The sequence below is a fragment of the Gossypium arboreum genome, chromosome 2 (assembly GCF_025698485.1).
Source record: "Gossypium arboreum isolate Shixiya-1 chromosome 2, ASM2569848v2, whole genome shotgun sequence".
In the NCBI taxonomy this organism is placed as follows: Eukaryota; Viridiplantae; Streptophyta; class Magnoliopsida; order Malvales; family Malvaceae; genus Gossypium; species Gossypium arboreum.
The window spans coordinates 51,436,191-51,460,808 of record NC_069071.1 but is presented as its reverse complement, the minus strand read 5'-3'; positions in this window follow the sequence as shown (position 1 = coordinate 51,460,808).

Here is a 24,618-nt window from a genome sequence, read left to right as displayed (position 1 = left end):
AGTGTAGTCCCACCCTGTAAGAGTGGAGACTTTAACTAATAAACTGTACTAATTAGCCCGACCAAAACTTCTAGAAAAAAATTTGTAGATGCATATATGAGTCTAGTTTCAGGGAAAAATTATGAAACTGATTTTCGAGTTGTAGAACTCAAGTTATGATTTTTAAAGTGTCAGTGACGCAGTTAGCCATTGCCTGGAAAAATTTTAAAATGGACTGTAAAAGTGAATGTTTAAGCGTTAGCCCTCGTGTCCGATTCCGCTTGATGACTTCGAAGTGCGAGGCGTTACACCGAGTATATACCGATCACAAAAGTCTTAAATACTTAATGTCACAAAAAGTCTTGAATTTGAGATAGCGAAGATGGTTAGAGTTATTGAAAGATTACGAGCTTGTTATTGATTAAAATCCGGGAAAAGCGAATGTGGTTGCCGATGCTTTAAGCAGAAAGTTGTTGTTTGCTTTAAGAGTTATGAACACTCAGTTGAAAATGTTAGATGACGGTTCGATTCTAGCAGAGTTAAGAGCAAGACCGACGTTTTTACAAGATATTTTTGAAGCTCAGAAAAATGATCAAGATTTGCTAGCCAAGAGAAAACAAAGTGAAGCTAATCTGAGGATCAAATTTTAGAATCGGTTCTGATGGTTGTTTGATGTTTAAAAATCGGATTTGTGTACCGAAAATGATGACTTGATTCAAAAGATTTTGCATGAAGCACATAATGGTTATTTAGCGGTTCATCCGGGCAGTACGAAGATGTATAATGACTTGAAGAAAATGTACTGGTGGAGTGGAATGAAAAGAGATATTTCCGAGTTTGTACCAAAGTGCTTAGTTTGTCAACAAGTGAAAGCTGAACACCAAGTACCTTCAGGATTACTCCAGCCTATTATAGTTCCTGAATGGAAATGGGATCGGATTACTATGGATTTTATATCAGGGTTGCCGTTAACTCCAGGGAAGAAAAATGCCATCTGGGCAATAGTTGACAGACTGACTAAATCGGCTAATTTTATTCCGGTACGTAGAGATTATTCTCTTAATAAGTTGGCTGAATTGTATATCCGAGAGATTGTTAGACTTCATGGGATACCTTTGTCAATCATTTCGGATAGAGATCCGAGGTTTACCTCACGGTTTTGGCAAAAGTTGCAATAAGCATTAGGTACAAAGTTAACTTTCAGCACTGGCTTTCATCCACAAACTGATGGACAATCAGAGAGAGTAATTCAGATTCTTGAAGACATCAGATGTTGTGTATTGGAATTTCAAGGTAGTTGGGAAAAGTATTTACCGTTGGTAGAATTTGCTTATAATAATAGTTATCAGACAAGTTTGAAGATGGCACCTTATGAAGCATTATATGGTCGTAAATGTCGGACGTCATTGTATTGGATTGAACTCAAGGAAAATCAGATTTATGGAGTTGATTTAATAAAAGAAACCGAAGAAAAGGTGAAAGTGATTCGAGATTGTTTGAAAGCTACTTCAGATAGACAGAAATCTTACGCGAAATTGAAACGAAAAGAAATGGAGTTTCAAGTTGGTGATAAGGTATTTTTGAAAGTGTCTCCATGGAAGAAAGTCCTTAGATTTGGACGAAAGGGCAAGTTAAGTCCACGTTTTATTGGACCGTATGAAATAATTGAAAAAGTTAGACCGGTAGCATATCGGCTAGCGCTACCACCTGAATTAGAGAAGACTCATGATGTGTTTCATGTATCTATGTTACGTCAGTATCGTTCGGATCCTTCACATATAATTTCACCGACAGAAGTTGAACTACGACCTGATATGACTTATGAAGAAGAACCGATTAAGATTTTAGCTCGAGAAGTCAAACAACTAAGAAATAAAAGTGTAGCACTTGTGAAAGTGTTGTGGCAAAAGCATGGGGTAGAAGAGACTACATGGGAACCTGAAGAAACTATGAAAAACCAATACCCACACCTGTTTACCAGTAAGATTTTCGAGGACGAAAATCCTTAAAAGGGGGGAAAGTTGTAATATCCTGAATTAGGGTTTAATCAGAATAGTGGTTTCGTGACCACAAATCTGAGATAGAAATAATTATTTTATAATTATTTTGATGTTTATGATATGATTGCATGATTGTGTGAAAATTTCGTGATGAAATTCTATGCCTAAAGTGCTTAAATTGAAAGGAGGGACTAAATCGAATAAGTTGCAAAACTTGCATTCTAGAAGTTTTTAGTATGAAATTGTTTTGAAATATTAATGAGGAGGTCTTAAATAGCAATTTGACCAATTTTAAGTTCATGGACAAAATTAGGACATGGAAGGAATTTTTGGAAAGTTTAGTAGTAAGGGTATTTTGGTCATTTAGTTATTAAAATGAATTAAAACAAAATTAAAAGCCAATTTTGTCCATCTTCTTCATTAGGCCGAAATTTCAAGAGTTCTCCATAGCTAGGGTTTGTTTCAAGCTTCCAAGCTCCATAGTAAGTGATTCCAAGCCCGTTTTAATGTTCTTTACGTTTTTGGAATCCGGTAGCTCGATTAAGCTTATGTTAGCAATAATTCAACCTAGGGTTTATATTTGGAAAAATACCCATAGGTGAAATTTGTGTATTTTGATGTTTTATGATAGAATATGGGGTTTTAAATTATGTTAGACAACTTGTGCTACTCGGTTTTGAGTGAAAACGAGTAAAAGGGCTTAATCCGCAAAAATACCTAATAGTCACAAGTATATGTTAGAGTAAGAATTTGATGTTTCCATAGAAGGGAAAAATGATCAGCATGTTATAAAACATAAGAATAAGGAATAAAGTTTAATTCCCGAGCCTAGGGGCAAAAGTGTAATTATGCAAAAGTTTAGGGGCAAAGTGTAATTTTTTTAAAGTTCGTATTAAATGCTGTTTTGATGAATGTATGTATTAAATAAGATTAATTTGGTATTATAGATCAAGAGAAACGAGATTCAAGTCGTGATCAAGGAAAAGAAAAGATTGTGGACTAAATTGTAAAATCTTTATATTTTGGTACCAAGGTAAGTTCATGTGTAAATAATGTAGCATAAATGTTATTTTTAAGTTATTAATGTTAATTATATGATATGCTGATTTTAATCATGAAATATTATGCTTTGTGGTTAATGTTGAGTAATATGCAAATTATGTTTACTACTTGATAAATATGAATTGCTACCGAGTATCGATTCGATATTCCATGGAAGGCGGTAAATGTGAGATCGAGGAAAAAGCCCGTTTGAACCTTAGGAATAGATTAGGATACAAGTGACATGTCGCTAGGATGGTTGAGCATCCGAAATCGTTGAGTTGAGTCCGAGTTCACTTATGGATGCAAATGTCTGAACTCGTTGAGTTGAGTCCGAGTTCGTGAAATGTAACTAGGCATCCGAACTCGTTGAGTTGAGTCCGAGTTCACTTATGGATACGAACGCCCGAGCTCATTGAGTTGAGTCCGAGTTCACTTAGGGGCAGGTTACATGATTTCTTGATTACATATGAGGCACTTATGTGCAAATTATCCGTATCCGAGTTGTATTCGATGTGTTCAACGGTGAAATTTCTAGTGAAATGGAAGAACACTTAAGATGCAAGCGACGTTTTGGTAAGTGTTGTGAAATGGACACTTTGGACAGGTATGTTCTTAACCCTCGGGTTGAAAATAGATACAACAACGATAAGGTGGTAAGATGATGAATGATGTTTAGAAATGTGATATATGTTTTGGTGATACCATGCTAAAGTTGTTTGGTATATTTGTATTGTTATGTTACTTGTTATTTACATATGAACTTACTAAGCATTTATGCTTACTCCTTCCTTTTCATTCACTGTAGTTTTGAACAAGCCAGCTCAAGAATCGGGACAGGTCAAAAGTTCGATCACACTATCCAAAGGACTTTTATCTTGGTAAATGGCTTGTACAACTACTTAAGTATGGCATGTATAGCAATCTACTTTATTTTGTGTAAATAATTTTATGATATGGCCATGTTTGGTTGAGAAAATGTTTGATATTGATAAGTCATGGTGATGGCTAATTTAGATCATGTTTGATATCATGGAAGTTTAATAGGTTATCTAGTTCATAAAAATTCATGGAAAGATGAAACTTGCCTTAAAATGAATATTGTCAGCAAAGAATGACATCAATTTGAAAAACCACTAAAAATAGTATAAATGGAAATAAATGATGAGTAAGTTATGAAATAATGAGTCAATTTTCATATGGATTGAACAAAAAGGAATATATATTATATTTTATGAGATATTTAAACTTTTTGCGAAATAGGGCGAGGTGATTTGGATCCCCTGCTCAATTTAAAATTCATAATAAATTTTAAAAAATAATTAGAAGTTGTTCTTTATATTTACGATTCATTATTGAGTCTAGGTTTAAGAGAAAGAAATCTAATAGTCATTTAAATTCTGTATAGAGATATATCTGATTAAGTAATACACGAGGTCGAGCGGTGAACCACAAACAGGGAGACTTTAACTAATAAACTGTACTAATTGGCCCAACCAAAAATTCTAGAAAAAAATTAGTAAATATATATATGAGTCTAGATTTATGAAAAATTTACGGATCTTGATTTTGATTTTTCATAACTCGAGATATGATTTTTCTTGTAACTGTGACGCAGGTAGCTAGAAAGCTGTGAATGTAGAAACAAATGATTTGAAGTTCTTAATTTGATAAATTATGTTCGGTAACCCCTCAAGCTCGACTCCGGCGACCGTTTCGGGCGTGGGGGCGTTACAACCACGTTCTACTTCTAATAAATATAAAGCATAAAAAAATGATAATAATAATAATAATCCTAACTTGAAATATTAGCTAAAGGAAAGACCTTGTTACAATCCAAATCAAATAGAAATAATTTGAAGTCAATATATTACAAATTACATAAAAACTAAGTCTAAACTTTTTATGCTAGTTGGCCACCTCCGAGTCCCTCCATCCGTCGAACCACCTACTGTGGATCACTTAAAAAGTTTAGAATGAGGGGGTGAGTTTTGAAAACTCAGTGTGTACAACTCTCAACTAGTATAAAACAACCGTTAGTCATTTTAGGCCAGAGCCCAATTCAATAAAGGTGGTCTCTGGGCCTTAGCCTAAATTAGCCTCGGTTGGGCTGAAGCCCACATCGCAATAATATCACAACAATATCATACATGCAATGCAATGCAGTGCAGTGCAATCCCATCCCAATAATCCATCCGCTACACACCAGCTCCGTCCCCCGACACATCATGTGGTGATATAAATATCGACCCACCCAACTGATACACATCTATGGTAGCCCAGTTGTGGAACTAACTTCATCTACATATTGGGCTTAAAAGCCATCGGTGGATCCACGATTTCAAGCAACCATGCGATCCTCATATACTTCCTCCGTTCCATAATTCCCAACCCATATGCAACCTAAGCATAATATCATATTTATGTTTGTCACATCCATAAAAAACTCACATTCAACACCTAGGGGTATCTTGGTCATTTTTGCCCTTAGGGGCATTTCGATAATTTTCCTTTTATTACGGTTTTCACTTACCTTGGCCCGTTAACAAATCCCATGAGCTAAGATGAACGAATACTACGCACGAGGTAGGATTCCAGAGAAGATGAGGTGAGCCATTAAGACCGCTTAAGTACCAAGCTCTCCCTAGATTCAATCCTAGACATGCATATACTCGTTGCCACACCTTAACACTATGACTTGTCCATGGTCGCAATATATTAATTAAGTTTTATGTATTCATCATATACTAGGCCCAAAACCCCTTACAAAGCCCAGTCAACTTCACGTACTTGTATATGGCCCACTAGGCCCAATCACATTTATATGGCCTATTAGGCCCAAATCACATTTATACGACCCATCAGGCCCAATTCACATTTATAGTCATGCTTACATATGATTTTTCATCACGTAGCATCAATTATCAATTTTTACCTATTATGGGCCCAACAGCCCATCAGGCCCATTAAGCCTATTCTGGCCCGGTTAGCCAATTCACAGCCCAAGCCCATGGAATCGCTTATGGGGCCTCAGAAAACCTATCAATTTCCATCTCATTAGCTATTTGCGCATTCGCAAGACTGCCATAGTCAAACTTTTGGCTTTCCGGTATTTCGACTTTTTAGCATTTCAGCTTTTGCCGATCTACTTGTGTGTGCAGTGTGTCTACACACCTTCGGCTTTATATCAAGTTATCATAGGGTAGAAGTACACACCTTATCACCTGGAGTACTAAGTATTCATAATCGCCCGAACCTATATTCAACGTTATATTCCATTAGTCACATTCCATTAATTCAAAATAAATCCATTACTTACCGAAGAACCACTTATACTTGCCTTGACTAGCTTGATCGACTGTGATTTGCTTATGTAACTCGAAATATGATGTAGTCCCCCTTCCGCATCCAGGAAAAAAGTCCCTAACGGCTGACACCTTACGTCGCTTAAACTTGGGAGCCTCTATCCCAACCTCTCTGCTAGAACCCCCTTTTTCCATTAACGATTACATTCTTGAATGAGAGGGAAAAAGAGAAATAAATGGAGAAACCTTAGGTTAACGACAGTTTTTGAAAGAATAAAGAAGAATCGACTTTTAAGAGTGTAGAAACTAAAGAACTTAGAAATATTTAACAAAAGCCGAAGAAGATCTAATTCACTTACCGATTGCGAGATTGCTTGCCAACAAGAAATTAAACCCCCAAAAGTGTATGAATCGGCTTTTAAATGAAAAGAAACAGTCGGCTAAGTTGAATAAGGACGAGGTTGATTCGATTAAAATAGGGAAGAAAAGATCAAGAGTTTGGCTTAAAGAAAAGAGGAGGTAATATGCGACTGAAGCACACAAAAACAACAAATGCCCTTACTCGCACATACGACACACATATTTATACTAAAAATATATATATATATATAAATAAATAAAAATACACCTGCACTCCTCAATCGGCTTAAACTCATCAAGATAATTTCCCTTCAAATTCTCCAATTTTATCACCATCATATTTACCCTTAACCCTCATCCTAATCCCCTTGATTTTAGCCAAAAATTCCAATTTGAATTGCATTCAAATTGCTTCCACCGTATAGCACTTGAGTAGCACAATTAAATTCTCCCTTTGCGCGTGCCTCCACTCGAACTCCAAACCTAAACATATATATAAATAAATAAATAAATAAATAAATAAAAATACACCTACACTCCTCAATCGACTTAAACTCGTCAAGATAATTTCCCTTCAAATTCTACAATTTTATCACCATCATATTTACACTTAATCCTCATCCTAATCCCCTTGATTTTAGCCAAAAATTCCAATTTGAATTGCATTCAAATTGCTTCCACTGTACAGCACTTGAATAGAAAAATTAAATTCTCCCTCTGCGCGCGCCTCCACTTAAACTCCAAACCTCAAGGTTACTCTACCTCCCCAAACACCGCTGGCCACTGCACCGCATCCTTTCTTATATTATCATTCGGTCACAATTAATTATAAGCCTTATATGCCTAAGCATTAGTTTTCTTAAAGAATAAAAATTTCAACTTTGCCAGGCCTTGGATTTGAACCCGCTCCCTCTCATAACCATAGCATGCTTCATGCCACTGCACTGCAGGTGCTCTTGTGCCATATTCCAACCCTAACTATTTTTAAGGCCTATTAACCCGCAACCTGGTTATCCTAAAAATATTTGCTACCATTCAGATTCGAACCCCTAATCTCTTAGCTATGCTATACGTCCTTTTCCACCAAGCCACAATCTCTTTTGTGTCGTTTCTCCTCCCTAATTAATTATAAACTCTTTCTGCCGACCTCCAGGTTGTCTAAAAAAAAAACCCACAACTTCTGCTCATGTTGTGACTTGAACCCAACACCTCTTCTTACTCCTAACGCCACCATGCCACTGGGCCAAGCGCATCCTTGTGTTGAATTCCCACCTAACTTATTTATAAAGGCTAAACGCTAGCTTCCCTACTAATCTTATGCGCAATAAAAAAATTTTGCCAAGACTTCCTGCTTACTACCCATGCCTTTTTCCACTAGGCCACGTACTTCCTTGTGTTAGATTTTACCAAGCCTTATTAATAAGCCTTCCACTTAATGCTCAGGGTTCTTTAGAAAAAAAAATGAAAAATTTTGCTAAAGCCCTGGACCAGACCCAGGACTTTTTCCATACTACCAACCCTTCCTAAATAATTTAACAATTAAACTAAACATACAATTATAAAATATTTAAACATCTTTCTTTTATTCAAGTGGCCTTCTAACCGATCCCAAACTCAAGGCCCTTTACTTCTAGGCCCAAAATCAGGGTGTTACACATGAACTATCCATATGGTCGAATATACATGGTCTTGTATATACATATTCAAAGACCAAATCCATAATATTCATATCATTTGATCATAAAACCGAATATACATAAAAAATTCACATATAATCTTCATTTGTATTACACATAATTAGTAAAAAATATCAAGTTACTTATTTATCTTATCTCTAGTAAACAACAAGCTAACTCGTACCTGGTCATTTAGCTCGTTTAACGTATTCAATTAGTACATCAGCATAAAGTCTTTTAAGCATAGACTTATAATTGTTCACCGGCGTAAAGCCTGCTAGGCCTAAGCTCAGATCTCACACCCAAGACAAGGCACGCTAGACTCGAGTCGATTTTTATACACCGGTAATAAGCCTGCTAGGCATTAAGGCCGATTTAATTCACCAGCACAAGGCTTGCTAGGCTCAAAGCCCAAATATCACTATTATAAAAAGTTGTCTCATAAACAATTCATATATCAAAAATTCCAGATATTACATATAATTCACATGGACTTTCAAATGTTATAACTTAGTCGAATTAAACTCAAATATGTTATTTCTATGTTTAATCACATTTCGGCTAACTCTACCATATAACTATGAATTCCAAACCAGCATATTAAATTAAGTTACATTCAAAATTAACGATGTTTAATTGCTTAAAGACTTACCTCGAATATCGACAAACGATGTAAATCGACTATTCGACTATTTTTGCTTTTCCTGGATCCAAGCCTGATTTCTTTTGTTCTTGATCTATACAATTTCAAATTAATATCATTCAAACACATTTCATCCAATTAAATCCAACAACACATAAATGGGCAAATTACCATTTTACCCCTGATATTTCACATTTTTACAAATTAGTCCTAATTGCATAAAACACAAAACAAGCAAAATTTGCTCATACCATACTTAGGCCAAATACTCCTCATACCCAAACAAGTCCTCACATTTTGTTTATTTTACATTTTAGTCATTAATTTATTATTTTTCCAATTTAGCCCCTAATTACTCAAATTCATCAAAAATTCTAATACAAAACATATTAATCCAAAACATATCTTTCATAATTTATCATCAAACATCACAAAACAAAAATATTCATCAATGGCATAACTCAAAATATGCATCAAAATCAGAAATTCTAGCATGGGTTGGATAGTATTCGAAGCAACGATCTAAAAAACGTAAAAATTATCAAAAACCGAGCTAAACTCATACCTTAATCAAGCTTGAATACAACTGAAACCTAACTTCTTTTTCTTTTCCTTTCTATTTTCATATTCGGTCAAAGAGAAAAGCATGAACCATGGCTTTTTAATTATGTTATATTATAACTTATATTATCATATTATTTAATTACTTATTTAACCTTTAATATATAATATGGATTCTTTATAATGGTTGTCTACAACCGCCTAACACCAATATTATGGTCTATTTGCAACATAAAACCTCCATATTAAAAGAACAACAACAATTTGGCCCTTTTACAATTAACCATCAAATTTTCATTTTACGCGATTAAGTTCTTTTATTTAATTAGACACTCAAACGACAAAATTAAATCACGAAAATTTCATAGACATTAATTCACACATAATAAACACTGGAAGTAATTTTTTAATATTTTTTGACTTAGATTTGTGGTCCCAAAACCATCTTTCCGATTAGGGTCTAAATCGGGCTGTCACAACTCTCCCCTTAGGGATTTTCGTCCCCGAAAATCTTACCAGTGAATAGGTTCAGATAACGCTCTTTCATTGCATCCTCTGGCTCCCACGTTGCTTCCTCAACTCCGTGTTTATTCCACAGTACTTTAACCAATAGTGTTTTCTTGTTTCGCAACTCTTTAATCTCACCAGCCAGAATACGAATCGATTCTCCTCATATGTCATATCAGACTTAATCTCAATCTCAGACGGACTAATTACATGTGAAGGATCAGATAGATATCTATTAAGCATCGAAACATGGAATACATTGTGGATCTTTTCTAACTTAGGTGGCAACAACAGTCTATACGCAACCCGCCCAATCGTCTCTATAATCTCATACGGCCCAATAAATTTAGGACTCAATTTCCCTTTACAACCGAATTTGAGTATTTTCTTCCACGGTGAGACTTTGAAAAACGCTCTATCCCCGATTTGAAACTTTATGTCTTTACATTTCAAGTCTGCATACGATTTCTAATGATTTGATGCTACTTTCAGACTTTCACAAATCACTTTCACTTTCTGTGTGGTTTCTCTGATCAAATCGACCCCGTGTATCTTATTTTCACTGAGCTCAGTCCAAAACAATGGTGTACGACATTTAGGACCCTACAAAGCCTTGTAAGGTGCCATTTTAGTACTCGACTAAAAGCTGTTATTGTACGCAAATTCAATCAGAGGTAGATATCGTTCCCACGTGCTTTCAAACTCGAGAATCCAACATTTCAGCATATCTTCGAGTATCTGAATGGTTCACTCAGACTGACCATCTGTCTGGGGATGAAAAGCAGTGCTAAAATGCAGTTTAGTACCTAGTGCATCTTGCAGTTTCTTCCAAAACCGGGATGTAAACCTCGAATCTCTATCTGAAACAATAGATACAGGCACACCATGAAACCTCACGATCTGAGAGACATACAATTCAGCCAATTTATCAAGCGAGTAATCTGTACGAACCAGAACAAAGTGAGTAGATTTAGTCAATCTATCTACAATAACCCAGATTGCATCTTTCTTGCTCGGTGTCATTGGTAAACCGGATACAAAATCCATCGTGACTCTGTCCCATTTCCATTCAGGTATCATGATCGGCTGAAGCAATCCAGAAGGTACCTAATGTTTGGCTTTTACTTGTTGATAGACTAAACATTTCGATTCAAAGTTAGAAATGTCTCGTTTCATACCTTGCCACCAATAGTGCTGTTTCAGATCATTAAACATCTTCGTATTACCCTGGTGAACAGATAGCCAACTGTTATGAGCTTCATTCAAAATCATCTGAATCAATTCTGTATTTCTCATAATGCATATTCGATTTCTGAATTGCAAACATCCCTCGGCATCCACTTGAAATTCTGAATCAACATTCGAATCACATTGAGCCTGCTTTACTATCAAATCATTATCGACCTTCTGAGCTTTGTAAATCTGCTGAATAAATAACGGTCTTGCTTTTAACTAGGCTATTATCGTGCCATCATCTGACATAACCATATGTGCATTCATTGAACACAAAGCAAACAGGGATTTTCGACTTAGAGCATCAACAACAACATTAGCCTTTCCCGGATGATAGTCAATCACTAGCTCGTAGTCTTTTAACAATTCTAACCATCGACATTGTCTCAAATTCAGATCCTTCTGAGTCATCAAATACTTCAGGCTTTTATGAACGAAATAAACATGACATTTTTCATCGAACAAATAGTGGTGCCATATTTTTAATGCAAACACAATAGCTGCCAACTTTAAATCATGTGTCGGATAGTTTTTTTCATGCGGCTTTAACTGTGTCGATGCATAAGCTATAACTTTGCCTTCTTGCATCAAAACACAGCCCAAACCATTTAAAGATGCATCGCTATAAATAACAAATTCTTTACCCGATTCTGGTTGAACTAGCACTGGAGCTTTGGTCAAAAAGGCTTTCAACTGATCAAAACTTTTCTGGCACTTTTCTGACCACTCAAACTTAACATCTTTTTGTAGCAGCTTGGTCATTGGGGTTGCAATCATCGAAACCCTTTCACAAATTGTCTATAGTAACCAGTAAGTCCCAGAAAAATTTAGACTTCAGAAACATTTCTTAGCGGTTTCCAGTCAAGTATTGTTGAAATCTTACTCGGATCAACTCGAATACCTAATGCTGAAATAACATGTCCCAGAAAACTAACTTCATGTAATCAGAACTCACATTTACTAAACTTCACATACAACTATTTTTCTCGTAAATTTTGTAACACAAGTCTCAAATGCTCGGAATGTTTGGTTTCATTACTAGAGTAGATCAATATATCATTAATGAACACAACCACAAACTGATCCAAATACTGTCTGAAGATCTGATTCATTAAATCCATAAAAATAGCAGGTGCATTAGTAAGTCCAAAATGCACAACGGAATCTTTAACTCGCAACTGATAGTAGTCGGATCTCAAATCTATCTTCAAAAACACTGTATCCCCTTTCAGCTGATCAAACAAATCATCAATCCGTGGCAATGGGTATTTATTCTTTATGGTCACCTTATTGAGCTGTCTTTAATCGATGCACATTCTCATAATTCCATCTTTCTTTTTCACAAATAGAACTGGCGCACTCTAGGGAGAGAAACTCGGTCATGTAAAACATCTATCAGTTAACTCTTGCAACTATGCTTTCAACTCTTTTAATTCAGTAGGTGTGATCTGGTACGGAGCTATTGAAATCAGAGTCGTCCCCGGTACTAACTCAATACCAAACTCTACCCCTCAGATAGGTGGCAAACCCGGCAATTCTTTAGGAAACACGTCCGGATACTCACACACAACTGGTATGGATTCAATCTTATTTTCAGTCACTTTACTATCAAGCACATAAGCACAGTAAGCTTCACAACCTTTTCTTACATACTTCTGAGCTAACACTGAAGATATTACTACTGGTAAACCACTTAGATCATTAGATTCAATCTGAATAATCTTGTTGTTCTGACATCTCAAATCAATGGTCTTTCTTTTACAATTAAAAATGTCATCGTGCAAAGTCAGCCAATCCATACCCAAAATTATATCGAACTCATCAAAAGGTAACAACATCAAATCAGCCTGAAAGCATGAATCTCGAATCATCAACGGGCAATTTTTACATACTTTATCAACTAGAACACACCGGCCTAGAGGGTTCGATACTCGAATCACAAACTCAGTAGACTCAACAGGCAAAGTCTTAATGGATACTAATGTTTCACACACATAAGAATGAGTCGAATCAGGATCAATCAATGCAATAACACCAGTATCATAAAGAGTGAAAGTACCGATAATAACATCTAGGGAAGAAGCGTCCTCGCGAGCACGTATAACATATGCTCTGGCAGGTGCATGAGCCTCAGATCGAACTACTCTATCTTTTGTCCCTCTCTGACTGCCACCTATATTACACGAATGCCTGGGTGGTCTGCCTCGCACTGACATATTACTCGGTCTTGCATTCTGAACAGTGTTTTGCTCGGCTAACATCAGGCAATCTCGGATAAAATGATCCATCGATTCACGTTTAAAACAAGACCGGTCATGCAATCTGCAATCTCTAGAATGCCATTTACCATAATGCTTGCACTCGACTCTGTTCTGTCGAACATTTCCAACACTAGCTATCGAAGTGGCTCATGAACTCACAGGGGGTCGGTCTCGATCTCGTCTAGAAAAGTCTGTAGTATCCTTAGATCGACTAGAATCATCTTTGAACTTCTTCGATGCTGAGTGAAAAGTCTTACCCGATGATCTTTTACGGGATCTCTGCCTTCAAAATCAGCTTTTCTTTTCTGTTTTTCGAGCTCTTTGGCTTTGCAAGATCGCTCAACAAGTACCACGAACTCTTTGATTTCAAGTATACCAACCAGCAATTTAATATCTTCATTCAAACAATCTTCAAATCTTTTACACATGATAGCTTCAGTTGAAACACACTCACAACCATATCGAGTGAGTCTCACAAATTTTCGCTCATATTCTGTCACAGTCATACGACCCTGCTTTAGCTCTAGAAATTCTTTGCATTTCTGATCAATAAATCTCTGGCTGATGTATTCCTTACGGAACTCAGTCTGAAAGAAGTCCTAGGCCACCCGTTCTTTCAGAACCACTGATACTAGTGTATTCCACCAGTAATATGCGGTGTCTCGTAGCAGGGATATGGCACACTTTAAGCACTCATCTGGGGTACAAGATACCTCATCAAATATACGGATAGTATTATCAAGCCAAAATTCAGCTCGCTCATCATCATCATCATCATCATCATCAGTAGCTCTGAATTCGTCAGCCCCGTGTTTTCTGATTTTATGAACAGGAGCTTGTTAAATCTTATCGGATCAATCGTCAGAGGTACCAAAGGTATCGGAGATGGATTATTCGGGGGTGGAGTTTGTTGTATAGCCGGGTTAGTTCGAATATATTGAGTAAACCGATCATTCATCATTTCATAGAAGGCTTGTTTAGCCTCTCCCTCATGGCTACTCGAGATCGGTCGAGATTCAACTGGCGCTGTCCCATGCACGGGAGCAGGTGCTACACTCTCGACATCATCACCTACAGCTCTGTCGGGATCCATTTACTATACGAAAACATATTTTCAAATGTCAAAAGTCATCACACTATCGTAGTATATATAATGGCATGTATAGCTAGACTCACACGCACTACGTTAGTCCTAGAATCGACTAAACCGTAGCTCTGATACCAATAAAATGTAACACCCCTAACCCGTATCCACCGCCAGATTAGGGTTACGAGGCGTTACCAAAAAAAATACAACTCAGAACAAACTTTCACTTCACTATTAATCATCTAAATAAAATTTTAAATCAAACTAACATACTTCAATTCTATAATTCATATAATTTCAAAATTTTACATTTAGTCAATACAACCAAAGAATCAGGAAACTCGAATGTTAAATTCATAACCAAATATATGTCATTTCACATACCAAATATATATATCTTGAACATTTAAGGCATTAGAATAATTTTAATATAAAATAACTTATTATTTTACAAGTTATTCGCACATACTTTAAAACATGCAAACATACATCCTTTCATTGCATATAAATAACATGTACCATATATACATTTCATCTAACTACAAAAATATTTCATAACATGTATATATATATATAACATCCACACAACATGTTTATCATACTTTTATATTTATATCACCTAACAAGCAATATATTAAAATTAAATATTCCTTTCTACTCGTCAAAAATTTATGCACATATAATTATATCAATTTGAATCATACTCAAATTATTTTATTAAATCATATCGTACATATTTAACATAAACTTATTACCTATTTACTCATATCATTTCACATGACTATATCATCATCAATATACCAAATATACCATATACATATAACATTGCATGCGTGAAGCTTCCAAAATAGACTTAAACCATAACCATAATTACACAACCATTAGCAAATATGACAAACACCTCACACATATATATATGTACCAAAACCGAAATATGCTTAAACTTAAACTTTATACTTACCCTTTTCGCATGGCTTAATATATACACAACTTCAAAGTCAAACATATTAACTAGCCTATACATGCCATAGTTTAAAATTGTAACTTATAAAATACCGAAGACGGTTGATAGTGTGATAGACTTTGCTGATGATCCCCGAGTTTGTAACTTGAATCCAAACTATAATAGCTTAGTAAGTCATAATCAAATAAACATTCCAATGATATAATCAACTCATTTTAAGCTAATTCAAATTTCATTATCATTGTCAAGCTTAACCTCAAACCTACAAATGAGATAAATAACACATTTTCATACACAAAATCTACCTTGGCTGAATGCTCACTTAATCAATTTGGCCTAATATTATTTAACCTTCAAAGCCAAAATGTCTTAATATAATCAAACATACATACACTCATATACACAAGCTCAAAAATTGTATTATAACATCATGTACACGAACTATCCATATGGTCGAATCTACATGGTCTTGTATACACATATTCAAAGACCAAATCCATAATATTCATATCATTTGATCATAAAACCGAATACACATATCAAATTCACATATAATCTTCATTTGTATCACACATAATTTGTAACACCCCGAACCCGAGACCATCGCCGGTGTCGGACACGAGGAGTTAACAAGCCAAATCCACATGTTTCGCCCATCAATTTGACATTTCCAGTCAGGCTGGAAAACTGCGTCACTGTCGCCTTAAAAATCATATCTCGAGTTTCAAAACTCGGAAACTGTTTTCGTAAATTTTCCCTGAATTTAGACTCATATATCCATCCATGGATTTATTTCTAGAATTTTTGGTATGCCCAATTGGTACAGTTTATTAGTTAAAGTCACCCATGTTACAGAGATCGACTGCTCTGACCTTTGCACGTTACAACTTGAATATCTCTCTGTACAGGGCTTTAATACTGGTACCGTTTGTTTCTAATGAAACTAGACTCAAAATGGAATCTGTACATATAAGGCATGACTCCTGATTCTTTCTGGATAATTTATAGTAAATTTTTAAAGTTGCGACAGGGGACCCAGAAACCGTTCTGGCCCTGTCTCACAATAGCATTAATATCTCTTAACATGTAACTCCTATGACCGTTTCGTTTCTTCCATATGAAAGTAGACTCATCAAGGTTCATTTACATAACTTATTCACTATTTAATACCATTCCTACAAATTTTGGTGATTTTTCAAAACCACTTCACTGCTGCTGCCCGCATCTGTTTTCAAGGTAGGTCTTATCTATTTGTAGTCTCCATGATCCAACTAGTCTTGCCATACATAGGTTCACCTATGACCATTTTAGCCATTCAATGGCTGATCATGTGACCAACACTCCCATTTCCAATCCATAATTACATCATGAAACCATATATATATATATACAAATCACAAATGGTCTAAGTTCGTACTTGACTTCTACGAGCCATTTTCGCATGGCCGTACACATATACATCACAACACAATTGAACCGACAAGGGTAGTCCTATACATGCCATTTCAAAGTTCAACCAAAATTATACCAAAATGGAGGCTTTGATAGTGTAGATGACTTGACTTTAATGATCCCGAATCCGTTAGCTATCGAGCAAAATCTATAAAACAGAGAGCCAAAGCAACGGGTAAGCATTTTATGCTTAGTAAGTCTCAAGGAATAAAATCAGCTTTAATTAAAGCAATACATTCACATAGCCAAATGCATCATTTCATTAATACACATTCACATAATCATTCTTACTTCACACTTCATCATTATATACTTTCACAAGGTATCAACCACTTCAATAGTTGATATTCGTTAGTCGATTGAGCGAATGTTGCTCAAACATGTCGACTTTTCCAATGCACATATAAACATACCTTATTCTTTGGGCTTTTCGAGCGTACTAATTGAATTTATTATAGCAACCAACACTCACCTCCAGCCTAAGCTTCTTCGGAATACAACCGGATATAACCACGTGCACGAATACCTTCGGGTCTTAGCCCGGATAGAACGACTTGCACGAATGCCTTCGGGTCTTAGCCCGGATGTAGCCGCTAGCACAATTGCCTTGGTCTTAACCGGATATAATTTCAGCATAAATGTCTTGGGACTTAGCCGGATATCATTCAATTGCTCATGCACACATACATCAATAATCATTAGACATTCATGTTTCATTTTCGTTACTAAGGCTCAAACACAAAGGTAATCACTAGCATAATCGCCTTGGGACTTAGCCCGGTATCATTCAAATACTCATACACACATAAATCGATAATCATTACACATCCATATTTCATTTCACATAATTCAAGTAGGGTCACTTCTTGAGGACTTACCTCGGATGTTGTCGAACGGCTTTTACGGCTATTCGATCACTTTTCCTTCCCTTGTCCAATTGTGGCCCTCTAAGCTCTTGAGCTAATTCAAACAAATTTAATTTATTAAAACCTCATTATGCTAGCTTATGGCGAATATGACAAGGAGTTTAAATGGTCATATGGCCACCCTTTAGCTTGAATACACAATGGTCATGCACATTTTATACTACATCAAGCAATTCAATACAATTCATTCAAGCATCAAGGAAAAGCTAAGGCCATCAATAGGCTACCTAAGGCCGAATATACATGTCCAATTTGAGGCCAATTATCCACTTAATACCACACAAAAAAACAGCATGCATTTTACTAGTTAATGTTTTACATATTGTGGCTCAATACTTATAATATAGCATCAAGCACTCATATGGCCGATTATACTTGCAATTTCACAAACATTCTTCAACATTTTCTTCTTTAAACAAACATATTCATCACTTACTTCATAACCAAAACATCATGTGCAAACATATATATACATATATGTGCATGGCCGAATTTCAAGGTGCCCATAGCCATCCAAAACACAAATTTTAACTATCATGCAAAGAAGCATGAACCATGCTCATGAATGCATCATGGCCGAATACATCACAATCATGCCCTTTCAACTTCAATCATGGTTAAACAAAAAGAAAACTCAAAGTCTTACTCAAGATGGCTACAAAGAAATTTCAAGAGTAGACAATCCATCTTTGCATGCATCATCATCAAGCTTCACACTTAGCATGCAATGGCTTTATCACCATATTCACTTGGGCGAATTTCATTCCCATGACATAACAAAGATTTGAACCATGGGCTAACAAGAACATCAATCTAGCAACCAAAAACATGCATGAATCTCATGGCACAACCTCAAACATACCTTACTCTTGATGCAAGTATAGCCAACCTCTTCCTAATCCTCTTCCAAACCAAGTATGAAGCAAAACTCCTTCCTTATCCTTAGTATTTTCGGCCAAAAGGAGAGTGAAAATAGATGAACAAAAATTTTTTTCTTTGTTTTTGTTTCTCTCATGTACGGCACAAGGGGGGAAGCATCCACACTCATTTTTTTCATTTCTTTACCCATGCTCTTATTTTATTATTTCTAACATCCACCACTAGCAAAACATGTTTAAGACATGTTTTCTTTTGCCCATCTTCATCACCATGGCCGGCCACTTCCTTCTCTTTGGGTAAATTGACATGTAAAACCATTCTTTTGCATGCATATACTATTAGACCATTGAAGATTGGCCTATAACCTTTCAACAATGTTTCATATAAGTCCATCTTAATAAATTCACATAGAAATGATCAAATTAATGCATGCAACTTTCACACATGCATTTGCTAACATCATAAACATAGAATATAACTTTTAATTACTTATAAGACTCGGTTTAATGGTCCCGACACCACTTCCCGACTAGGGTCAAATTAGGGATGTCACATAATTAGTAACAAATATCAAGTTACTTATTTATCTTATCTCAAGTAAACAACAAATTTAGTCCGTTTAACGTATTCAATTAGCACATCAGCATAAATTCCTTTTAGGATAGACTTATAATAGTTCACCGGTGTAAAGCTTGCTAGGCCTAAGCCTGTATCTCACACCGGCACCAGGCTTGCTAGACTCAAAGTCTGATTTTTATACACCAGCAATAATCCTGCTAGGCATTAAGCCTGATTTAATTCACAAGCACAAGGCTTGCTAGGCTTAAAGCCCGAATATCACTATTATAATAAGCTGTCTCATAAACAATTCATATATCAAAAATTCCAGATATTACATATAATTTATATGGACTTTCAAATGTTATAACTCAGTCAAATTAAACTCGAATATGTTATTTCTATGCTTAATCACATTTTGGCTAACTCTACCATATAACTATGAATTCCAAACCAGCATATTAAATTAAGTTACATTCAAAATTAACGATGTTTAATTGCTTAAAGACTTACCTCGGTATCGACGAGCGATGTAAATCCACTATTCGACTATTTTTGCTTTTTGTTCTTGATCTATACAATTTCAAATTAATATCATTCAAACACATTTCATTCAATTTAATCCAACAACACATAAATGGGAAAATTACCATTTTACCCCTGATATTTCATATTTTTTCAAATTAGTCCTAATTACATAAAACACAAAATAAGCAAAATTTGCTCATACTATACTTAGGCCAAATACTCTTCATACCCAAACAAGTCCTCACATTTTGTTTATTTTTCATTTTAATCTTTAATTTATTATTTTTGCAATTTAGCCCTAATTACTCAAACTCATCAAAAATTCCAATACAAAACATATTAATCCAAAACATATCTTTCATAATTTATCATCAAACATCACAAAACACAAATATTCATCAATGACATAACTCAACATATGCATCAAAATCAGAAATTCTAGCATGGGTCAGATAGTATTCGAAGCAACAATCTCAAAAACGTAAAAATTATCAAAAACCAAGCTAAACTCATACCTTAATCAAGCTTGAATACAACCGAAACCTAGCTTCTTTTTCTTTTTCTTTCTATTTTCATATTCGGTAAAAGAGAAAAGTATAAACCATGGGTTTTTAATTATGTTATATTATAACTTATATTATCATATTATTTAATTACATTTTTAACTTTTAATATATAATATGGATTCTTTATAATGGTTGTCTACAACTGTCCAACACCAATATTATGGTCTATTTGCAACATAAAACCTCAATATTAAAAGAACAACAACAATTTGGGCCTTTTACAATTAACCATCCAATTTTCATTTTACACGATTAAATCCTTTTATTTAATCAGACACTCAAACGATAAAATTAAATCACAAAAAATTCACAGATATTAATTCACATATAATAAACATTGAAAGTAATTTTTAAATATTTTTTTGACTCAGATTCGTCGTCCTGAAACTACCGTTCTAATTAGGGTCTAAATCGGGCTGTCATACCAAGTCAGTAACCTCTCTAATTTTCACAGGGCCTAGCACATGGGCGTGTCTTTTGGCCGTGTGGACAAGTCAGTATGTATGCTCTGTTTCACCATGACTTAGACACATGGATGTGTCTAATGCCGTGTGAGGCACATGGCCTGTTCACACGGGCACGTGACACTTAAAAAGTTAAAATTTTTCTAATAAACTTCCATATGTTACCGATTTGGTCCCAAATGCATGATTTAAGCTTTATATGCTCGATTTAAGTTCATATTGAATAAAAACGATTTATATTTATTGAAATGAGATGATATTTGATTTATGATTGATATGAATTGAGTTACCAGTCCTGTAATGCCTCTTAACCAATTCCGACGACGGTTACAGGTTAGGGGTGTTACATTTTATTGGTATCAGAGCTATGGTTTAGTCGGTTCTAGGACTACCATAGCGTACATGAGTCTATCTATACATGCCATATTTATAAACTGCAATAGTGTGATGAATCCTGACATTGAAAATATGTTTTTATATAGAAAATGGATCCCGAACGAGTCGTAGCGGATGATGTCAAAAGTAATGCACCTGCACCCGCACAAGGGACGACACCATCTGTGTAACACCCCGTACCCGAGACTGTTGCCGGAGTCGGACACAAGGGGTTAACGGGCTTAAACCACTTACTTGCACAGTTCATTTTAAAAATTTCTAGACAGCCGGCTAACTGTGTCACTGTCACCTTAAAAATCATATCTTGAGTTCGACAACTCGAAAATCAGTTTCGTGATTTTTCCCTGAAACTAGACTCATATATGCATCTACAAATGTTTTTCTAGAATTTTTGGTCAGGTCAATTAGTACAGTTTATTAGTTAAAGTTCCCCATGTTACAGGGATCGACTACACTGATCTTTGCGCATTACAACTTGGATATCTCCCTGTACAGGGCTTCAATACTGATGCTGTTTGTTTCTACAGAAACTAGACTCGAAAAGGAATCTGTAAATATATGGAATGGCTTCTAATTATCTCTGGTCAATTTATAATGAATTTCCAAAGTCGGAACAGGGACTCCAGAAACAGTTCTGGCCCTGTCTCACGAAAACTTAAATATCTCTTAACATACTTTTCATGTGATCATTTCGTTATTTTCCTATGAAAATAGACTCGTCAAGGTTCGTTTGCATAATTTATTCACTATTTAATTCCATTCCTACTATTTTTAGTGATTTTTCACATCCGCGTCACTGCAGCTGTCAGCATCTGTCTTTAAGGTAGGCTTTACCTATTTCATAGTTTCCATGATTCAACTAGCCCTTTAACATAAATAGCACAAAATATGATCATGATTAACCATCCCAATGGCTAATCGTTTCCAAACATTTCCATACCTCTTAATGAACAACATACAATGATTATAATACCATGCCCAAAGTATACTTAAGCCATTTTCGCATGGCTATCCAAATTTACACAAAACCGAAAGGTACATGACCTACAACAAAAGGGTAGTCCTATACATACCATTTCAAAGTTCAACCAAAATATACCAAAAGGAGCTTTGATAGTGTGGGCGACTTGACTTCAAAAATCCCGAGTCCGATAGCTGAAGAACCAAAATCTATAAAACAGAGAATCAAAGAAACGGAGTAAGCATTTAATGCTTAGTAAGTTTGACTCATGAATTTAGACACAACCAAAGTATAGCATTTATGTAGCTAAACAGATAATTTCATATGCACAAATTCTCAATATCATACTTACTTCACATTACCAACCCTTATATTCATACACAAAGATCAACTTAGCCAAAGGCCGGTAGCTCATTTATCAACTGAGCGAATACTTATTTGTAAGGGCTCAACTAGTTCAAAGCACATACAAAACGTACCTCATTGTTGGGATTTCACAAGCGTATTAACTGAAATTTTTACAGCAAGTTCATTCATTCCCGAATCACGTACCTTCGGAGTTTAACCGGATATAGCTACTCGTTCAAATGCCTTCGGGACATAGCCCGGTTATAGTAACTCGCACAAATGCCTTCGGGACTTAACCCGGATTTAGTAACTCGCATAAATGCCTTCGGGACTTAACCCGGATTTAGTAACTCGCACCAATGCCTTCGGATCTTAGTCCGGATTTAGTAACTCGCACCAATGCCTTCGGATCTTAGTCCGGATATAGTCACTTAGCACAAAGCCTTCGGGACTTAGCCCGGACATCATTCGAATAACCATGCACATTTATCAATAAATCATGTCACATTCGTATTTCATTTTCATTAGCAAAACTCAAACACAAGGCACTTTTCACACTTGCAATTTCGGCTCAATAGCCACACACAAAGAGCATAATTTTGATTTTGCTTAAAACATGATCTAATCAAATCATAATCCAAATTCCATTACTCGAAAACTTACCTCGGATGTTGTCGAACGGCTTCAACGGCTATTCGATCACTTTTTCCTTTCCCTTATCCAACTGTGGTCCTCTAAGCTCTTGAGCTAATTCAAACAAATTTAACTTATTAAAGTCTCATTTTGCTAGCTTATGGCCGAATATGACAAGGAGTTTGATAGGTCATATGGCCACCTTTTAGCTCAAATACACAATGATCATACGCATTTTTAATCACATCAAGCAATTTAATACAATTCATTCGAACATCAAAAGAGAAGCTCAAGGTATTAGGCCATATATACATTAGACATTAAAGTCCCATATGTACGAAATCACGAATCGAATTCAACATATTTGCTAATATTCCGCTTAGCCGAATTTTCTAAGTCAAGCTAAAGCCATCAATAGGCTACCTATGGCCGAACATACACATCACCTCATATACTCATTCATGTGGCCGACATACATGTCTATGTTGGGGCCGATTGCAACACTTAATACATTCTACAAGTATGGTCACTTGTATTGACTAAACACCATTTTGTTTCAAGTTCAAAACTTGGCTAATACATACATATACACTAGTAAATCAAACACTAGCATTTGCACTTCACCTTACTACCATTTCTCATCCAATAACGTGAACAACAACATATTTCTCTTCTACTTCCTACCATGGCCGAATGCATCACAACACCATACCATTTCGATTTTGGTCATGGTTAAACAAAGAACTTAATGTCTCACTCAAAAAAAAATTGCTAAAAAGAAGATTTAAGAGTCATCAATCCACCTTCACATGCATCATTACAAAGCTTCATTTTTAGCATGTAAATGACATCAACACCAAGCAAGAATGATGCATCCATGGTCGAGTGTCATTTCCATCACCTAGCAAGATTTAGACCGTGGGCTAGGTAGAACTCAAGCTACCAACTAAAACATGCATGCATCTCATGGACAACATCAAACATACCTTAGTCTAGCAAATCACCATAGCCGATTGTTTCAAGCTCCTCCCCTTCCTTTCTTTCCTCTATTCGGCCAAGGATGAACCAAATGACACAACTTGTTTTCTTTCTTCCTTAGAATTTTCAGCCAAAAGAAGTGAAAAATGATGGACACTTTTTTTTTCTTCTTCTTTCCCTCAACTCACGGCAATGGGGGGGGGAACACTCACACCATTCTTTTTTTTTTCTTCCATTTCTTTATTACCCATACTCCTTATTTTATTTTTCCTAACATACACCATTGTCACAACATGTTTTATGACATGTTTT